The sequence below is a fragment of the Arvicanthis niloticus genome (assembly GCF_011762505.2).
Source record: "Arvicanthis niloticus isolate mArvNil1 chromosome Y unlocalized genomic scaffold, mArvNil1.pat.X SUPER_Y_unloc_2, whole genome shotgun sequence".
NCBI lineage: Eukaryota > Metazoa > Chordata > Mammalia > Rodentia > Muridae > Arvicanthis > Arvicanthis niloticus.
This window is the reverse complement of record NW_023044979.1, coordinates 5,101,210-5,122,879: the sequence shown is the minus strand read 5'-3', so window position 1 is coordinate 5,122,879 and position 21,670 is coordinate 5,101,210. Positions and strand designations below refer to the sequence as shown.

The 21,670-nt window shown below is 35.7% G+C and overlaps 1 protein-coding gene and 1 pseudogene across 1 annotated transcript in view; one reads left to right on the top strand and one right to left on the bottom strand.

Moving 5' to 3' along the window:
- The window catches only part of LOC143441085 (uncharacterized), a 139,706-nt gene that overhangs the window by 83,081 nt on the left and 34,955 nt on the right, over nucleotides 1–21,670 (top strand). The window lies entirely within an intron of this gene.
- Nucleotides 11,554–21,281, bottom strand: LOC117695998 (vomeronasal type-2 receptor 116-like; annotated as a pseudogene).

Genomic DNA, 21,670 nt, shown 5'->3' with positions numbered 1-21,670 from the left:
CTGTATAAACTGGCTTTGTCTGGAACCATAGATATCTGAAACCAGGTCTACCTAGAAAGATTCATGGAGTTCCAGGACAATGAATGATATTTATGTTGATATCCCTTTTATGTATTTTCACCGTCTAACTAAGTAAGTCTGCCTGGCATACAGAGTTTCAGGATGATTGATTATATTGATCGTTTATTATGCATTTTATTTAAAAAATGGATAATAAAATGATCTAATTGACCTGATTATATTCTCTCTCTCTCTCTCTCTCTCTCTCTCTCTCTCTCTCTCTCTCTCTCTCTCTCTCTCTCTCTGTGTGTTTGTGTGTGTGTGTTGGGAAGGAGGTAGGGGTGGGTTGAAGGTGGGATTGTTACCTGCCTGCCTGCCCATCTGCCTTTCTGTCTGTGATACCTGTGCATGTCTGCTGCATTCAAAAGCCAGATGAAAGGGTCAGATCTGCTGAAATTAGAGTTATGGATGACTATCAGTCTTGCCCTGAGTTTGGTGAGACTTGAACCTATGTAAGACAGAAACAGGACCGGCAGGAACAGAACTAGGGTGTTCATTAAGCTTCTGTTATTCACTTTCCTCTTACAGAGTTGTGTCTGAGGATCCTCCTAGTTACATGGAACAAAAACAACAATGGGGAAAAACCATACCTGTGTGAGCTAGATTTCCCATTTTACTTAGAGATACTTGATCATCTCTAAGATGTGCAGACCAAAGAAAGCATATTTCCGGGATATACTTACAAATAAACAAGCAACCACCACCACCACCAAAAACAACAACAACAAAGTATGTTAGGATTGTATTGATGATTTGAATTTTTGGTGTGAAGTTGTGATGAACTTTGCAACATCCGATCATGGATATGTACTGAAGACAAAAACAAAGACAAAGTACTTGTTCCTTCTTCTCATGCCCCACCCCCCAGCCCTTGCCTCGAAAAATTTTTCCCCTTAGAGGAATTATTCCCTCATTAGAATTTCTTTGTTTTTTCTACTTAGCATAATAGTGAAATAATTGGTTTTACATACAGAAAATTGACAAAGTGTTTCTTCTGAGACTGTAGACATCCTACAATCAGTCACATTAAAAATACTTTACCCAGTACATCTGGAGACAAATTTACATTACCTAAATAGTTATTCTCCTTCTAACTTGTACAAATACTGGCCAGCCAGGTCATTTTTTTTTTTTTTTGATAGAGGTTTAGTAACATTTAAAAAGCCCTGGTGTGATTAATTCAACGAAGCTGAAGTTATGAAAATGATTGTGGTTTAGTTTAGAAGACAAGATAAGCCCTGTGCTGGATCTGCCTATCTGTGTATATTTATCTTTTTAAAAGAGGTTTTACTAGATATAAATATCTTTTAAATTATTAACATGTTTATGCCTGCATAAAATTTAAAATATGTTTATATCATAATTAAGAACATAGATATGTTAGTCTTGTATGAGTGAGGACAATGTTCATTATTAATAGCATCTTCTGATCTAGGAGTAGTAAACTCTTTAAAACATGTTACCTATTCCAGGAAAAGATTCAGACCCACATTATCATTTTATATTTATTGTACCTGTGTGGATATATTGATTAAATATATTTTTGTCCTTTCATATCAATTTTTAAGTTTATTTTCATTATGAACAAATTGAACTAGGGTCAAGTTAACAAACTTAATTTACTTGTAATTCATTTGCTATTAAGTACATCATGTGAATAACAAACCATGTCTCAGGTGTATATTCTACATATAATTAATAATAAAAAGTCAATTTTTAATAATCAATGAATTTGTGTCGATTGCTTGTTTGAGATTCCTGTTTCAGAATTTTCATTGTAAAGTGAAAACTTCACAGAGAAATGTTTAGTAAGCATATTTTTAGGTTGGGAAGAAAGTAAACCAGACATGTCTACAGCAGAAGAATACTGAGAGCATTTTATCTCAGAAGAAAATTAACTGCAGCAATAGCTGACAGTGAGACCCAGCATAGGGTAGCATAAATGTTCTTTGCTGGCAGCAAGCTGTGTGGCTCTTGGCAACTTATCCTTTGATTATCTGTGGGGTTCTGTGAATATCAAAGTCTTTGCTTCCTTTGTCAGTATGCTAGTTTTGGAGGCAAATGGCTGGAAAAACGTTTAGGTTCTTTTGAGTAGCCTTTCTCTAAGTAAGAGAGAAGCTATCAGAATGAGAATAAAACAAACCATTAAGATATAAAATGAGTACCTTGTAGGCCTGATAATTCTTCTTTGTGTAATAGGGATAATATTGATTCAGTGGGACCATCAAGAATATAATGGTGGCCACCTTAACCTTAACCCTGAGCCCAACCCTATCCTAACCCTCACCTCTGAATTTCCTAACCTCCTAAACCTCATTCTACAAATCCTTATTCTAATCCTAACCATGACTGTCTAATCCCCTAACCCTAACTCAAATCCTGCTTGCTGTGGGGCATATATTAATTACAATTTTTGAAGTGAGAAACCCTTTATTAATCGTGCTCTTTTGAGATATTCAGATCCATCTTTAATCTGGGCTACGAATTCTTTTGACAACCTACATATATAAAGGACATTAAACAGGGTGGTGTTTTGATTTTTGTACTTGCCCTACTTTTTTACAAAACAAAGGTGATTTGTTTGTTTATTTGTGTTTTAAAACTGGCATTAGTAAGTACTTATCTCTTCAGAATTCTGGTATACACTGAAGATTAGCTGTAATATCCTGCAGCATAAAATAAACCAGCCCTTTTTTTCTAATTTCCCTTGTCCAACAGACTTTACTGGGACATTCTATTACATAACCTTTCTGTATACAAAGATTCATTCTCTCTATGATTTGAGCTATGTTTATCTACAGAATTTGTCCTAATACAACAGTTTTTTTCTCCACTTTTCCACTAATCAAGCTGTGCTGGCTACCAATAGTTCTCAACTGTGTTTCCCTTATGTTTCTAGCTTTTCTTCACGGTTGATTGATACCTGTCATCTGGTGGAAGGAAGCTGCAGTTTTCCTGAGCCCAGCATGAAGCCACAAAACAAGTCTCTTGTTTTCTAAAATCCCTCTTTAATGTTAATGGTGTTAGCATTCTGTCTAAAACTCTACCTCACAGTTATCATAGTTACCTCTCTTTAAAAACAGATTGAATATGTTCTTTTGGTGTGAGGGGAGGTGTGGGGGAAGGGGATGTCTCAGCAGGCTCATGCCTCCTGCTGAGATTTTCTTCCCCTGAAGGGACTATGCCTCATCCTGAGACACCTCTTCCCCCTGAGGAACCTGCTACAAGACAGTATAGTATAGAATATAGTTTATTCAGGACATGGGAAGGAGAGTTAAGAGGGTAGTAGAGGCAGAGAAAAGCAAAGAGAGGCAGAGAATAGAGAACCAGAGGCCTGGCATGAGCATGTGCAGAGAGAAGGGGGAAGGGAAGAGCCTAAGAGGACAAGAGAAAGAGAACAAAAGGTCAAGAGATCAAAAGAGAGGAAGGGGCAAGCAGCTACCTTTACAGGGGGTCAGGCCTACCTGGCTGTTGCCAGGTAACTGTGGGGAGGAGCATACTTGGCTGTTGCCAGGTAACTGGGGTGGAGTTTAGACATAATGCTAAAAAATAGCCAGGACATCCTTCCTCTTGTCGGTCAGATAGATACCTCCACTGCACATGGAGTACTGGGCTATGGAACCTGTTCACCCTGATTACAGGAAGAAGAAGGCAATTGCTGTGAGGAAAGCTCAGGTAAGTTCTGGAGTCAGGTCCTAGTAACTGCAGGATCATTGCTCTCAGAGGGGAGGAGCAGGCAGCTGATTAGCCAGAGCTCATTTTCCATAAAGTTTTTTTTCCTCCTAAAACATACAAGAACCCATATTGGAGAAAAACTATGAATGTAATCAATGTGCTAAAGCATTTACATGTCCCACTAGTCTGGAAAACACTAATGATCCCATACTGGAAAGACACTTCATGAATGTCATCAATGTGGTAAAGACTTTTCAGAACCTTAGAATCTCCATTATTATAAAAAACATGTACAGGAGAGAAACCTTATCAACGTAATCAATGTGGTAAAGCATTTGCAATTTCAGTCATCTGCAGTGACAAGAATGATTACATGCAAGAGCGAAACCTGCTTGAATATTAACACAACAGAAATCACAGTGGATAGAACCCTTATTAATGTAATCACTGTGGTCAAACCTTGGCAATTCACTTTTATCTGTGACTACGTAATAGATCACATTCAAGAGAGTCACTCAAAGTAATTGAGGTGTTAAGCCTTTGCATGGCACAGTCATCACCCAACACATAAAAGTACACATACTGTAGAGAAACTGAATGTTATGAATGAGGTAAAGCCTTTCCAGGACTCAGTCATCTCTGAATACACAAAAGAAAATGTGCAGAGTGAAACCTTATTAATGTAGTCAATGCTATAAAGCCTTTGCATGTCACTGTACTCTCCAAACACTTAAAGGAACACATGCTTAGAGAAACCTTAACGGATTTAACGAATGTGGTAAAGCCTGTGCATATCTCTGTAAAGTTTGAAATGATTGTTGACACTTGTCACATTTTGTTTCTCATAATAAATAACCTTGAGTAACTCAATGTCAGTGTGTTGGGTAAGATCATACAACTTATTTGCAGTCACAGATTACTTTTGATATTATTGAAGGTGCTCAAAGACTACTGTGATACACAAAGATAAAAAAATAAATAAAATTAAATGGAAAGAAAGAACACTGCTAAGAAAGACATCTGAGGAAGACGTATGTGGATAGATCTCAATTCATGAGCAAAGGATTTGAAAATACTAGTATCCCATGTGAATGCTCTTCACAGGGCAACTTTGGCTGTGGATGTGCTCATTAATCAAGAGAATAGGATGACCTGTTTTGTGTATTTTCATCCTGTTTCACAAACCATACCTGTCATTGCCCACTGGCCCATAATAAGTGTTCATAATGGAAAACATGGAGGTTCTACAAGGTTTCCCTGGCAACAGTTGCTGTTGAGTGTCAAATCTATCAACAGGAATGACCAACACTGAGCCACAGATGTGGCATCATTCCCCAGGCTTACCTGATAACAACCTGGTTGCCAGTTGACTATATTGGACCACTTCCTTCCTAAAATCATAATGCTTCCTTACTGGAGCAGATACTGTTTTGGCTGTGGAGTTATCTTTCCTGCATGTAATGCTTCTCCCCAAACCACAATATTACAGAATGCCTTACATGCAATTGGAGAATGCTTTAATCACCACCATGCTATACAACACAATACTGCTTCTAAATAAGAACCTTACTTCAAAGTCAGAGAAGTAAAACACTGTGCCAAGAAAGTTTGTTACATGTTTTATGTCTGGAGTGCAGGGGATCCTTAGGATGTCTCTTGGAGCTACCAAGTTTTTCATTTAAGTAAATTTACAAATGCAACAACCTAACCTAGACAGAATGACAAAGGGTACAGATACATCAGAAATATATGTATGGGTCACTGTTCTAGGAAAGGGGTCATAACTTGCTGAGGTGCCTGTAGAGGAGGATGAAGGCACTACAAATGAGTACTAGGAGGAAATAGTAATAAATAGCAAATAGGGCTGCATGGGCATTTGCACAAAAGAGGATTCCATTATGAATGATTTTTTATTTTGTTAAGAATGCATTTATGTCCCCTATTCCCTGAGCTTGGGGACTAAATTGGTAGATGTTGGGCTGTCTCTCTAGTGAAAAGTAGTGGTTTGTCGGAATAGTGAGGATTAGCTAGGGTTTATTGCATAGCCATAACCTATTAGTAGAAATTGGTATAATTAGTATCAAGATGAAGATATAAATTTTTAAATGGCACCAATGTACTTTGATTACAAATTTTAAGGTTTTCATTGGCATGAGCTTCTTAGTGATATAAGAGTGAGATAAATATTGTTACTCTCATAGGCATTGTACCAGTATAACACATTTAGGAATACAAAGCTTAGACCCAGTCCTTCTTTAACTTTTTAAACTGATTTGAGATAGTCAGCCTGTGAGTTAAGGGCTATAGTAAATTTATGACTTGGAGTTTATTATAAGGGTGTTCTCTACGTTTTATTTAGAAATAGCTGAGTGGAGGTAACAGGCAACAGTCCAGATTACCTTACATGGATAGTTGGTTTTCAAAACATCAGAAATCCTTAGAATTGACATGACAAACATTTTAGTATTAATGTTCATTTTCATCAGAGACCCGTCTGCTCCGGACAGCTTCCTATATTGAATTCTAAGAAGAAATTGAGCATCCTTGGAGTTACTCCAGTTGTGAGACAGCCACTAGGCAAGAATTGCCACTTTCCTTCTACAGACAAATTACTGTCCAGAAAAGGACACACTTGCAGAAGAGTCGACTGATTATATCTGCCTAGACAGAGTAATCAGCCCTTAATAATTCTGCAGCACTAAGGTCTGTCAGATGATCCTGGGCCAGAAGGCAGAAGAACAGATGCTCCAACATTTTGAAGTAGAGCAAGTGTCCAGGTGTTCAGAGGTCTCTATAAATTGGCTAAGTTTTAGAATCTATGCTTTGTGCTTCCCACAATTATAGTTAACTCAGTCATTCTGGATTTTTGACGAGGTTGAAAACATATAGCTATTTACCTTAAGAGAAAAGATTTGAGTGGATGGTCGTCAGCTGACATTCATCCTAAAGCCAGGTTCAGAACTAAATGTTTTAGTTAGGATAGATGACAGAGGTGCTGGTTAGTCAACAAAAGGATGGACGGGGTATTAGGACTATCCTGTACCTCACTGGTACAAATTGGCATAATTATGCCCTAATTGTATATTGAGAGAAAAGTTTCATTTTAACAGGAAGGGTGAGGTGTAGGAGGAGCTAAGGTAGGAGGAGTACTGAGAGGAAGGAAAGGAGTAAGAAGAGGAGAAGAAGAAGGAGAGGAGAAGCTAGGTGATGAAAGAGAGAAAGAGGGGGGAGACAGGGAGGCAGATATTTATGTATCTCCACCAGTCAAAGATAGTTGTTATACCTAGGTTGGTCAGTGGGTTACACCTCTGATTGAACAATTCCAAACTTATAAAGCCTATGATTAACATTATTTTAAAAAAATGTATAAATGCAAAAAGAAAAAGGGGGCATGGGATAGGGTTTTCTAAGGGGGGAATGGGGAATGGGGATGGCATCTGAAGTGTAAATAAAATATCTAAAAAAAGAATGCATTTATGTGAATATTTTTGTTTTATATCCTCAATTTCTTTGTCAAGTGATGTAACACCAATATAGAGAACATGGATGATAATCATAATGAAGTTCAACATAACATGGCAGAAGAATGTTCTTTGACAGGTACCACCAAGAATTCTTAATAAATAATGTATTTTCACTTGTCCATGCCTCCTTATTAGTAGTGGGATAATATATGAATTGAACATGTGCCGTTCTTATGAATAATGAGAAATTATCTGTGAGTTCATTTGATCATCAGTTCTTTTGTATTTTGATGATAGTGTTTGCATGAAATAACCCAACATCTTTGCCCATTGCATTTATTGGCATGCTTTCCCACACAGATCCATGAGTCTTTAGTGGTATTATTGCTCTATACAAACTGATAGTATGAAGATAGTCCTGAAGACATCCCTGACTTATGTCATCAGATATGGATGAGTTAAGCTGGTCCACAACAAGAAGCTTAACTTATGATGCATAGAATTCAAACTGCTATAAATGATACCCCATGCTACTAGAGGAAAAGGTAAAAAGAATAAAGACCAAGTGGGAACCACACCAGAAAGATTCCTCCAATTCTACATGTACACTTAAAACCAATAATGTACCCTCTTATAAAATTTTTCCTCATCCAATGCTCAGAGAAAAGTGAAGAAGATGGTTTTGAAAGACCTTAAGACTGAAAGCTGGCTGTGAAGATATATCTCCTAGGAGTGGCATAACAACACTTTAAGAGAAAAATAACACTGGATTCAACAACAGATATTAAAAAATAATAATGTGTGTCTTGTTTGTGTGTGTGTGTACATGTGTGTGCACATGTGTGTGTATGTGTAATATTAAGCTCAAATAAGATTTAGTAGTTCTCTGGTGCAAATTTTGGGGTCACTTATGTATACTACCATATCATCTGGATAATAATAATGTGCTCAAAGGATAAACAAGCTGACGAAAAAATCAGGAAAACAACATCCTTCACAAAAGTCACAAATAATATTAAATACATTGGCATGACTCTAACCAAGCAAGGGAAAGATCTGTATGACAAGAACTTCAAGGTTCTGAAGAAAGAAACTGAAGTACAACTCAAAAGATGGAAAGATCTCCCATGCTCATGGAGTGGCAGGATTAATATAGTAAAAATGACCATTTTGCTGAAGGCAAGCAATTTACAGATTCAATGCAATCCCCATCAAAGTTTCAACTAAATTCTTCACAGAATTAGAAAGAGCAATTTGCAAATTCATTTGGACTAACAAAAAACCCCAGGATAGTGAAAACTATTCTCAACAATATAAAAACTTCTGGGAGAATCACCTTCCCTCAAACAATAATGACAAAAACTGCATTGTATTGGTACAGAGACAGGCAAGTAGATCAATAGAATAGAATTGAAAACTCAGACATAAACCCACACTAATATGGTCACATTTTTTCTTTTTTCTTTTGGAAAAGGAGGTAAAACCATCCAGTGGAAAAAAGACAGCATTTTCAACAAATGGTGCTGATTCAACTGGTGGTCAGTTTGTAGAAGAATGGAAATCAATCTATTCTTCTCCCCTTGTACAAAGCTCAAGTCCAAGTGGATCAAGGACCTCCACATAAAACCAGATACACTGAAACTAATAGAAGAGAAAGTGTGGAAGAGCCTTGAACACATGGATGCAGGAGAAAATTTCCTGAACAGAACACCAATGCTTTGTGCTCTAAGATCAAGAATTGACAAATGTGATCTCATATAATTGCAAAGATTTTGTAGAGAAAGAAAAAACAACAACCAAACAAAACCAAAACAACACAAAACAAACCTGTCAATGGGACAAAATGACAACCAACAGATAGGGAAATGATCTTAGTCTTATATCTAATAAAAGGCTAATATCTAATATGTACAAAGAACTCAAGTAGTTAGACTCCAAAGAGCCAAATTAAAAATGGAGTATAGAGCGAAACAAAGAATTCTCAAATGAGGAATACCAAATGGCTGAAAAGCACCTAAAGAAATGTTCAACATCCTTAGCCATCAGGGAAATGCAAATCAAAACAAACCTGAGATTCTACCCCACACCAGTTAGAATGGCTAAGACCAAAAACTCAGGGGACAACACATGTTGGGGAGGATGTGGAGAAAAAGAAACACTCCTCCATTTTTGCTGGTATAACCATTTTAAGCAGGTACAACCACTCTGGAAATATGTCTGTTGGTTCCTCAGAAAATTGGACAGAGTACTACCTGAGGACCCAGCTATACCACTCATGGGCATATACCCAAAAGATGATCCAACATATAACAAGGACCCATGCTTCACTATGTTCATAGCAGCATTATTTAAAATAGCCAGGAGCTGAAAAGAACCCAGATGTCCTTCAACAGAAGAATGGATACAGAAAATGTGGTACAATTACACAATGGAGTACTACTCAGCTATTAAAAAAATAATTCATGAAATTCTTAGGCAAATGGATGGAAGTAGAAAATATCATCCTGAATGAGTTAACTCAGTCACAATAGAATACACATGGTGTGTACTCACTGATAAGTGGATATTAGCCTAAAATTATGGAATACCCAAGATCCAATGCTCAAGATAAAATTTGTAGTCCACATGAAGCTCAAGAAGCAGGAAGACCAAAGTGAGGAAGCTTCAGCCCTTCTTAGAAGGTGGAACAAAATACTCATGGGAGGAAATATGGAGGCAAAGTGTGGATCAGAGACTGATGGAAACCCATTCAGAGGCTGCCTCACCTAGGGCTCAATCCCATATACAGACACAAACCCCAGACACTATTGGGGATGCCAAAAAGTGCTTGTGACAGGAGCCTGATATAGCTGTCTCTTGAGAGGCTCTTTCAGAGCTTGGCAAATACAGAGGCAGATGCTCACAGCAAACCATTGGAATTGGCATGGGGTCTCCAATGGAAGAGTTAAAGAAAAGACTGAAGTAGTTGAAGGGGTTTGCATCCCATAGGAAGAACAATAATGTCAATACACCAGACCACCAGAGCTCCCAGAAATTAAACCACCAACCAAAGGGTACACATGTAGTATCCCATGACTCCAGCTGTATATGTAGCAGAGGATGGCCTTGTTAGACATCAATTAGAAGAGAGGCCCTTGGTCCTGTAAAGGCTTGATGCTTCAGTGTAGGAGAATTCGAGGGCAGGGAGGCAGTGGGAGTGGGTGGCCAGGTAAGGAAGCACTGTCATAGAAGCAGAAGGAGAAAGGATTAGATAGGAAATTTCTGGAGAGGAAGCCATAAAATGTGATAACAATTGAAATGTAAATAAATATAATATTCAATAAAAAATTGGGAAAAAGATTTAGTAACTCTTATTCTGAAAAACTCATAATGAGACCCTTCATGTACCATGAATTACATGGTCACAGAACTCGTTGACCTTATTGTGATGAAGGTATTGCGTATGATATTATTTTCACTACTGATATTTCTCACTGAATGAAGCAGGTTCATTTCATGTTTAAATGGTATGTTTTCATAAAAGTACAGGAGCCTTATACTGCAGACAAACTCTGAAACCCATATTCCTTTTCATGTACTGTACTCATCTTAATGTGTTACCTGATATTTTTAACATATACATGATATATTGTAAAGCTACTCTGAAAGCCTGCTCCTCTGTGATGGCCATCAACAATATGCAATGCTGCGTTTATGCTCCACACACTACTAACACTCACTCTTGTTTCTCTTTTCAAATTGGTACTTTTTATTGTATCAGTAATCTATAATCTATTATATTCCAAATCATTAATGAGACAACTTACCATTTTGCTAATATCTTAGTTTCTGTTGCTGTAACAAAACATCATGGTCAAAAGGAACATATGAAAACAGTATTGATTTCCCTGTGTACCTTTGTCTCAGTTAATTAAATGACACCAAGACAAGAACATGGATGCAGGAGCCCAGTTAGAGTCTATGCCATTATGCTCATTACTGCTGTCATGTCCATGTTGTCTCAAATCCTCTTTCTTATAATTCCCAGAACAACATGCCTGGAGGTGGCACTGTTCACAAACCATTGTGTCACCTTATATTAATCATTAATAAAGAGTATTGCTTATACATGTACACATCAAAATGATGGCAGCTATGCCTCAATTGCAATTACCTATACTCAAAATTGAGGTTTGTGTACTCATGAATGAAACCATTTTCTACCAAGCCTTAGTCATTGGTATTTCATTAGGCAGTGCTATCCTGCTGTGATAGTATATTATTTAAAATTTTTGTATGTCTTCGTAGTACTTTTGTCAAGACAAAGCAGGAAGATATGCTGAGTACCATCTAACATTTTAAAACTAATGAAGTTTCAATGATGAAACTTATCTTTGTACTTCTGAAGAGAATTTAAATCTTGTCTCAATAAAATAACATAACACTTTTGGATGAAAATATACCCTAGCAACCCAGCACTTGAAGCCAAGATGGAGAAGACCTCCACAACTAACATGACCTTTCCCATGGTGCTGTGGTAGACAGGGAGGAAGGTGATCCAGACACTGCAGAACACCAGCATGCTGAAAGTTAGGAACTTGGCTTCATTGAATCTGTCAGGAAGGTTCCTAGCCAAGAAAGATACAATGAAGCTCCCCAGAGCCAAGAAACCCAAGTATCCCAGGACAAAGTGGAAGGCAATGACAGAGCCTTTGTTGCAAATAATGACCATCTTCCCATATTCAGATTGTATATCTCTGTCAATAAAGGGAGGAGATGTTACCAACCAGGTTCCACAGAGAACAAGTTGGATTAGGGTACAAATAGGGATGACCAACTTAGGTGCTGCTGTTATTATCCCTCTCATCTTTCTCCCAGGGGTAGTGAGCTTGAAAGCCAGGACCACAGTTATTGTTTTGGCCAACACGGTAGAAATAGCCACTGTGAAAAATATTCCAAATGTGGTTTGCTGCAGGATGCAGATGGCCTGGTTGGGATGTCCAATGAAGAGCAAGGAACAAAGAAAACAGAAGATGAGGGAGATGAGCAGGATGTAACTGAGAATGTGGTTATTGGCCTTCACAACAGGAGTGTACTTGTGCTTCACAAAAATGATGAGTACTAGAATTGTGATGGCCGAGAAGCAAAGGGCCATGCAGGCTAGAGCCATCCCCACTGGATCTTCATAAGCCAGAAAGGACACAGCTCTTTGGAGGCAGTGGGTTTGCTGTAAGTTGGCATACTTATCATCTGGACACCTCACACACTGTTCCATATCTGCTGGTGAACAACAATAAACCATTATAAGATATCATTATTATGTAGGCAATAATTGTGTATTTGTATTATTCATAGGATGTATCAACACATAATTTGGTTTTGAACATCTATTTCATTCCTTATTGCCATAGGGACCACTGACTTATGATCGCTCTCCATTAACATATGCTTGGTGATGGAACAAAACACCATCATAGGAAATGGAACATAAAAAACATTATTTATGAAACAAAACAAGAAAAATATAATGATGAATAATATGCATCATCTCAGATTATGACATTCCTCAAACCATAAATTCATAGCTCACAGACAAGAGTAGTGTGCAGACATAGGTATTGATGCCAGTTCATGAAACACATTATGTACTTTGTTTGGTTAGAGAGTTGTTCCCTTTGTCTATACCTACCCATAGGCACCAGAGCACACAATTCTTCATGCAAATACTGTTTGCAAAAAGTAATATTTTCATTCTAGAAACTGTATGCCTCACTGACAAATGCATGTCCCTGTCATTGTGGTGAGATCTCTTTCTTCCCAACCACACATTTAAAGCTATAAGGCATGAAGATTATGGATATTTACATTCATCCCTCTTTCCTTAGCTAGGCTGGGATTGATGATAAGCGCTATCCCCTCTCTTGCTGCATTCTTGAAATCTTCACTCTTGTTTTAATTCTTTGACAAGACATGCTTAATCCTTTAAGCCATCTAAGCTCTTAAAATATCTTTCACTAAACAATGACTGTTACCCTGAGCATCTGGTTTTAATATAAAATCAATCAGTAACCATCATATTGTGAAAGAAATGTGCTGTTTGTAGAATATATTGTAGATTATTTGCTAAGTCCAAAAGAAGTTGATATGATTTAACTGATTAAGTTCTAAACACGGGAGTTTAGGTCTTCAGTTTCCATCTAGGCCATATCATATTTCTAGTCTGCAATGAGAAGGAATTTGAATTCAACAATATCTCTTCTGCATGCAAGCATGTACCTGTTTCATTGGAAACCTCATTTTCTGGGCACTGGACACAGTCAAAGCAGCAGTCTGCTGTATCTTTCTGATAAATTTTCCTGAATCCAGCAGTACATGGTACACTACACCTGGAGGAGGGAATCTGAAGCAACATATATGTAGTGGTGTGTGTATGTGTGTGTGTGTGTGTGTGTGTGTGTGTGTACACGCATGTGTGTAGTTCATGTATACATCATATGTATAATGACCCATAGATTGCTATGTGGGACATTAAAAGATATGACTTTAAATACTCCCCTAATAACCAGCATTACTTAATATTTTTATTTTGTATTACCCCGAAATGCAATGAAAGTCACAGTATATTTATATAACATGTAATATTATATATGCAACATTCAGTTTGTAGCAATTTAAAATTTTTCCTTCTAAAACTGATTAATCAAAAAGGAATGTTTATTTGGCATCAGTTTCTCTATAATTATTTATAAATAAAAAAATAAGAACACTGAGTTGTATGGTAAATCAAGAACAAGTTGTTTGGTGAGTATAAACAAAACATGGTATGTAAGACTCTCATAAAATTAATGAAGTTTTCTTAAGTTTAAAAGAAAACATTGAACCCCCATCCCACCAACCCCCTACTTCTATGAGGGAGCTCCCAGACCCACCACTGACTTCTGCCTCATCACCCTGTCCTTTCCCTATGCTGGGGCACCAAGCCTCCACAGGAACAATGGCCTCCTCTCCTACTGATGCCTGATAAGGGAATCCTCCACAGAATAGGGGAAACCAGGAATGCTGATGATATTTAAAATGTAAATAAATAAAATAACTAATAAAAAGATAAAAAAATTTAAAAACCCTTGAATCTGGAGAAAGATTTCTGTTAATAAATATGTGCTGTACTTAATTGAACTATAAATATGTTCACACAGCATCAAAAATCAATTATTTACATATAGTTACAAAATTTTCATTATATATATATATATATATATATATATATATATATATATATGTACATATATATTACTATATGTTTAGTAAATATATTCCTGTGTCGTGGCTTTGAATAGGCATGTGGGTGCAACCTAAAATGGAATCCAGAGGCCTTTGATCTCTATGACCAGATTTACATGAAGTTGAGAGTTATCAAATTTTGGTGATTGGAACTGAGGATGGTCCTTTGTAAAAGTAGCAATTGGTCTTAACCACAGAGCTATTACTTCAGTGCCTCATTTTTTAAAATTTAGATATTCTGAAAACAATAAAACCTGTGGTATACCCACTGATGTTCCTCCTGTGGCCCACTCCAAGTCTTCAGATGTGTGAAGTTGTTGACTCTGTGGGAGACAAGGAAAATAGCTTCCTATTTTCACTTTTAATCCAAAGCCTTGTGGAAAATTCCATGTGAAGAAAATGTCATAGTCTTCACACTGATTTTCTCTATGGTTCATGTTCACCAGTTCTCCAACAGGGTTAGTAAATACCCTGGTTTTCAGCAAGGAAGCCACCTAAATGAGATGCATCATTAGATGCTTACTTGTGCATATCAATAAAGGGAATGCCAAATTCAGAATTTCCTCTAATTTTTTAAAACCTTTCAGAAAAGACAGCTGTATTAAAGTAATCCTGGGTAGTAAAATAAAATATACCTTATGGGTAATTAAAATTAATATGCTCAATACTAATGGTCAATGATAAAATGTGCTAGAAAAATTATTACCAGATATCAAGTAACATGGTGTGTTTGTGTCTGTGTTTCTGTGTGCATGTGTACTGTGCACATGTTTGTCAAAAATAATTTGTAAAAAAAGGAAGCCAGGTATGTGCAAATGAAGGGGAAGTCTGAATGTCTGCAAGTTGTGAAAATTAAGAATAATTCTGGGTCTTTCATTTATATATATTATGCATGTATGACAAACACACAAACTTAATAAAATGTGCAGTCTTAGTCATTTATGGTTTTATAAATAATTGTTAAATGATTAACTATAAATCACAGCTCAAGTACCTATTCTTTTTTGTTTTTTGTTTTTTGTTTTTTTTTGTGGTTGTTGTTATTTTTGTTGTGGTTGTTGTTGATTTTGGGTTATTTTTTATTTTGTTTTTTGTGGATTTTTGTTTTTGTTTTTTTCCTGACAGGGTTTCTCTGTGTGGCCATGGTTGTCCTAGAACTCACTCTGTAGACCAGGCTGGCACTTTGAACTCAGAAATCCACCTGCCTCTGCCTCCCGAGTTCTGGGATTAAAGGTGTGCACCACCACTGCCCAGCTCATGTACCTATACTTGAGAAATTTTTCTTTAGAAAAATATTATAACCTAAGTTATAATAAGTCTAAGTCATTACCTAAGGCTTTTATGATAAAACCTTTAGTTCCTATTTTACATTTTGAATTCATTTGGTGAAATGTTGAGACACGTTTTCACAAAACTCCCTGATATTTATAAAAATGTATTGCTTCCATTTAAATCTTATCCTTGTGTATGATATTTATCCATTTAAAGAATCATTTGGGAGTTTTTCAGTGTAGAAATCTTTCCACAGAGAGAATAATCTCTAACAAATGTACAATTGTTACTCAGAGTCCATTTAAAAGATCACATTGATTTATCTAAACATAATGAATAGTAAGAAACTTTACCTGCAGACAGTCCATGAATAATCCCTTGGGTTCTGCCATTTTCTGAGACTCTACTTGTTGAAGAATGAGTTCATGGTAGGTGTAGGCCACAGCATAAATCGCGTTATACAAATTATAACCTTCATTACTCAGGACCATGTCATATTTGTGCAGTGTTGTCCATTCCAATGTGTTGACGAATGTAAAAGGAACCATTTTATTGCTGTTCTTTGAGATTGAACAATTAAAATAATTCCACCCCAGGACAGAGTCAGAAATGGTTACTGGGTATTTGTCAGTGTTTATTGTTTGCATAAAATTCCTAAGTTTAGCAGTCTCACCTTTGTGGTGTGCAAAAGTGACAGTCCCATGGAAGAAATCAAGGGTGAAATCTTTTTTATTTGTGATAATATCCCATTGTGAGGTTGTGATCCATATTCTCTGAGCACCTAAATATCCCCATCGTCTAAGGCTGATTTCTAAAGTAGAGTTCATGTCACCATAAATGATAACAACCCTTGCTGTTGATGTCGTAATTTGTTCATCATATACCTTAGCCCTTGTCATGTATAAGTGCTTGTTTTCTGGGATCACATTCACAAAAGCTAAACAGATTCCATGTCTTTGCATTTCTTCTCTCATGTTTGAGAGAAACTGAATACCCTGGTCATCATCTGAGATGACCAGTCCAATCCAAGTCCATCTAAAATGAACCATCAAGGAGACCATGCCATGGGACAAATGGGTGTCCTTGGTGGCTACCTGATAGACAAAGGGCAACTGGTCATGGTCACTTAGGTTAGGATTAAATGGTCCAAAGAAAACCTAAAGGATACAGAAGAGAAGATGAAACATCCACATGAGGAATATGATTGTTAGGACACTTGGACTTACATACAGGTAATGTTACTCACCTTCAGAACTTCTGTTAAGGATAATAAGATTATACTCTCTCTCTCTCTCTCTCTCTCTCTCTGTCTCTCTCTCTCTCTCTCTCTCTCTCTCTCTCTCTCTCTCTCTCTCTCAAAACTCTCAACTATCTCTCTCTCTAAATATATATATATATATATTTCTATTAGATTCTAGACTATTTCTGACAAGTCTGAATGTCCTATAAAACAGTTTTCTCTGTTTGCTTAGATATGATTTTTAACTCTTTATCATATATATATGTGTATATATAAAATATATAATATATACTATATATATACACATATAAACACACACACAATATGTGTGTGTATGTGTGTAGCAGCACACACATAAGTGCATGCTCTCCTAGCTATGTTGTAGGCACATGCAAATGAAATTTAAAAGTTGTTAACTATTCCAGTGTTATGCCTTCTTACCGTTGGTGTCCTAGAATAAAGTGCTAGTCTTAAGGATGATTTCCATGATGGTCCTATAATGTCTGCAGCACACGTTGGATCTAATCCACAGATATAATTAATAAACTCCAAACTATGGTTTTGTTGTGAATATACATTATCCAGAATTCCCAATGTATCTCCACATAGGCCAACAATGATGTCAAAATACAAAGACATGTTGGGTAAAAGATAAGGATTCTTGTTGATCTCTTCAGCAGCAAAAATAATTACCAGAAGAAACTAAGATTTTCTTTTTTGTATTCTATAACAAGGCATAAAAATGATTAAGGGAGATGTATAAAACACAAAATATAAATTGCAAAAGTTTGTAATATGAGACATGCTATATTTCTGTCTAAATTTCTTGAATAAGTTTCATAAATTAGAAGTCTATAGAACTCCATACAATTTAAGAATTCATAGATGTATGGTACTATAATATGATAAATTTTGTATTCGTGAAAACTGATAAAGATTATTTATATCTCTGTCATCTTTGAACTAGATTCTTGTCCTCTTAAGCAAGACTAATTTAAAGTATATTTGGAGTTGTAATTCCACAGATAAATAAATATATAAGCATGGCTTAAACCACACATAAAAGCTATAACACATTCTCCTTAAAATTTTTATTATTTAAATGCAATTTATACATCATATTTTTATTGAGTATTTTGAGAATGAGCTAATATATCAAAAATTTGTTCAACTTTTATATTCATTTTTTCATAACCTAAAATATTATTAATGAATATTTAATAATATCCATAACTGAGAATCCTATATCTAACATTGAGTACTAAATTGTTTCAAGACATACAAAATATTTTGGGGGACTTTAGCAAAGGAGAATAAAATATTAAAAAGGAATCATTAAAAATTATATTCAAAAGCCCTTATATGATATAGTGTGAGAGTATTCAAAGCACATTATACATCTGTGTACATTGTCTAACAATCAGTTTACTTAAAATGATTATCAGTGTTTGTAGGAAAGAAATTATTTCATCAGTAAGAATATTTAACAGATTTCAAAATAGCAAACTCTCTTTGTAGTAAACATTAAAAATGCTAGTTTTATGCACAGTGAAAATATTATCAATAAGATTTTCATGGTTTTTGTAGAACATGATGTTAATATTTTCAACTGTTAAGATTCAACACACAATAATTATTTTAAGATATATTTTATATAAATCAATTTATCTATTTCAAAATATACAATATGATACAACTATCCACATAACTAGAATATTGACCTTTATGCTCTTTTACACATCAATTTAATGTTACCTTTCAGTGTGTTGTTACTATGTCAATTTCATTAAAAAGGTATCAAATTTCTCTTAACACCTCAGTCTTCTTCATTCTTTAAGAACCTTTAAATGATATCTGAACACAGAAATCTTCTCTCCCTATGAAATGTGCTCACCTGGCCCAGGAGAGTTGGCAGATTATATACTACAATTAGCAATTACCTCTTGTCAGAAGTAAAAATGAAAAACATCCTCTTTTGATGAAATTTGCAATTTCAATTGGAGTGTTTGAAGCTAAGTTTTTCTTTTGAAACCTGAAAAGTGCATTGGCCCAGTTCATATATTTATAAATTTAAACCTAATTATGGCTTATAAAAATGTCACCAATGAGAATTTCCACTATTTTTCTACTGAGGTGTAGGATAAAACAGAATACATCAGAAATGAAATTCCTACTGACATAACAGAGAAGTATAATTATGTGAAGCCACCATCACTATCAAAGTGCACACAGTGTACTGTGGCTAACAATTGAGAAACATATTCTTTAAATCCCAAAGACATGAAAATTGAATAAGAGATTGGTTGAAGAGTCAAAGACGGAAAACTCAGTCACAAAAAAGTAGTCCCAGTCATACAGATTATGTAAAATGTGAGTGATTTCAACACTCTTTCCTACATGATCGGCAGGCACAAATGATAATATCTCACACTTGGGATCTCAGAACTATGTAGCCACATTAAGAACAGGTTCTTATCTACAAGAAATGCATTTATTCTCCTAGATCTCCTCTAATGTTATATTTATTTGATAATTAATAGATATATTGACCATCTACCTGATAGTGATAATAAGCCTAATATGTGACTGAGTATTTGCATAATTGGACGAAAAGATTATTCTGGTAACAGAATTGGCAGTCTTTATCCACATTAAGTGTCAACTCCAGAATGGCAGGAGGGATGCATTTAAAGACTATATTAAAAATCAAGGTATATATGTAATGTTATATTACATTATATCACAAGTTATATGACATATATTATATATGTATATATATACATATATATGTATATATACGTATATATGCATATATATGCATATATATATATATATATATATATATATATATATATATATATAGTTATTCATGTAATCAGGTATAGTAGACCAGCACATACACAAATATTTCAATGTCTGAATGTATGCCTAACTTTTGGAGACCAAAATTTGATAACATTTTAATGAAGGCATTTAGATGCACGCTCATATAAGAATCAATGGCAGACAATAGAATATAGACAGTGTTGGAGTCTCTTCATATTGAGCTCTTCCCAAAGGTGAGAACTGTGAATTCAAGGTAGATGAAGAGACATCTTTCAAGACAAGATATCCACAAACACTCAACAGAATCTAGTCTCTCTCACTGTCCTGCATTGTGAACTGGAGCCCAGCGTTGTAAAGATAAACTAAACTGTGACACATTTCAAAGTATTAAAATAGTCAATGATGTAATAATTTTCAGTAGTTCCTAAAGTAACAGGGGGGAGAACAGGACAGAACCCTACAGTTTGTTTATACTGTTAAATATTTCTAATTCATGATATTGAAGAAGGAAACATAGTTAATGACTTACCTAAAAGGAATAAGTTGATTATAGAAATCGTCTTCAATAGCTTCCTCCTGTAACATAAGCGAAAAACCACAGTCACTTCTCAAATGTCCATCATAATCTTCACTATTCTTTTTCCTCCAAAAGCAACTGAGTTCAGTCAAACAGCACAAGATGAGAGAAAACTTCAGGAGCAAAAAGGAAATAGTGAAACCACACAGCTTCTTCACGTTTGCTAGGATCTAAGCCAGAGCATTTGCTTAATCTGTTTCTTATGCAGACAAACATCACACACACACACACACACACACACACACACACACACACAAACACACACATTTACAACTATGTGTCTGTTTTTAAGGCTACTGCTGTTTGGATATCTACTTAATTATATTCAACAATAATTTTCCACTCATCTTATGTAATGCTCCCTGGATTCAGTGGGAAAATTCTTGCCTCAAGCTCTACATCTGAGGTCTGAAAACTTTTGATCAAAACATTGTTGAAAACATGTTGTGAAGATCATGTTCTCCATCCTCAGGTGCCATGATTTCATTCACATCCATGGCATAAATATTTTCTGAAAGTATCTTCTCCTGGACAGCTGGGACCAGACCATGTGTCAACAGCCATATGTGTGAACACAATGGATCTCACCAGAACTTCCATAGTAAGACAAAAGTTGAGAAGGTCATAAGTGTTCCTTAACATTTAGACATTGAGTTTAATCATGGGACATTATATTTTCCATTGTCTCGTGTAGGGAAGGGCACTCTCACATGCAAAATTGAGGCAGGAGGTGACCATTCTCTCTGTTGTTCATATACTATTCTCTGCTAGTCATGTTTAAAAAATCTCCTCAAAATCATGTAATTCCTGTCATCTCTAGAATATGTCATCATGCTGAATCCAATGATAACTTGAGTTATAAAGATTCATCACCCATCCTGTCCAAAATCAGTACCTGCAAAGACATTCGCTTAGTTATAATGCTGATGTCTTGCTTAATAATCAGTCCCTGGTAGTCAGTGATATTTGATGAAACATTTCTTTGGTTGATGTTTGTTCATACTTCATTAAAAAAATTGAGAACAATTTCATACATTTTATTCACAGGAATCAAAGAAATTAGATGTCATTTATGAGAGAGAATTTTATTGCTAATGTTAGTATATACCATATAGTTTTCATTCTTGTCTAGTTGGTATTTGTTTTGCTACAGTCCTGTCTTGGATTACATTACAACAAGACAGATGTATGTCTCTTATGCTCATGTATGAAACTTGGTTAGATTACTATTAGTGACACAGATGGAGCATTGAATTGATGTGGTTTTTTGAATTTCCTTATATTTTTGCCCATAAT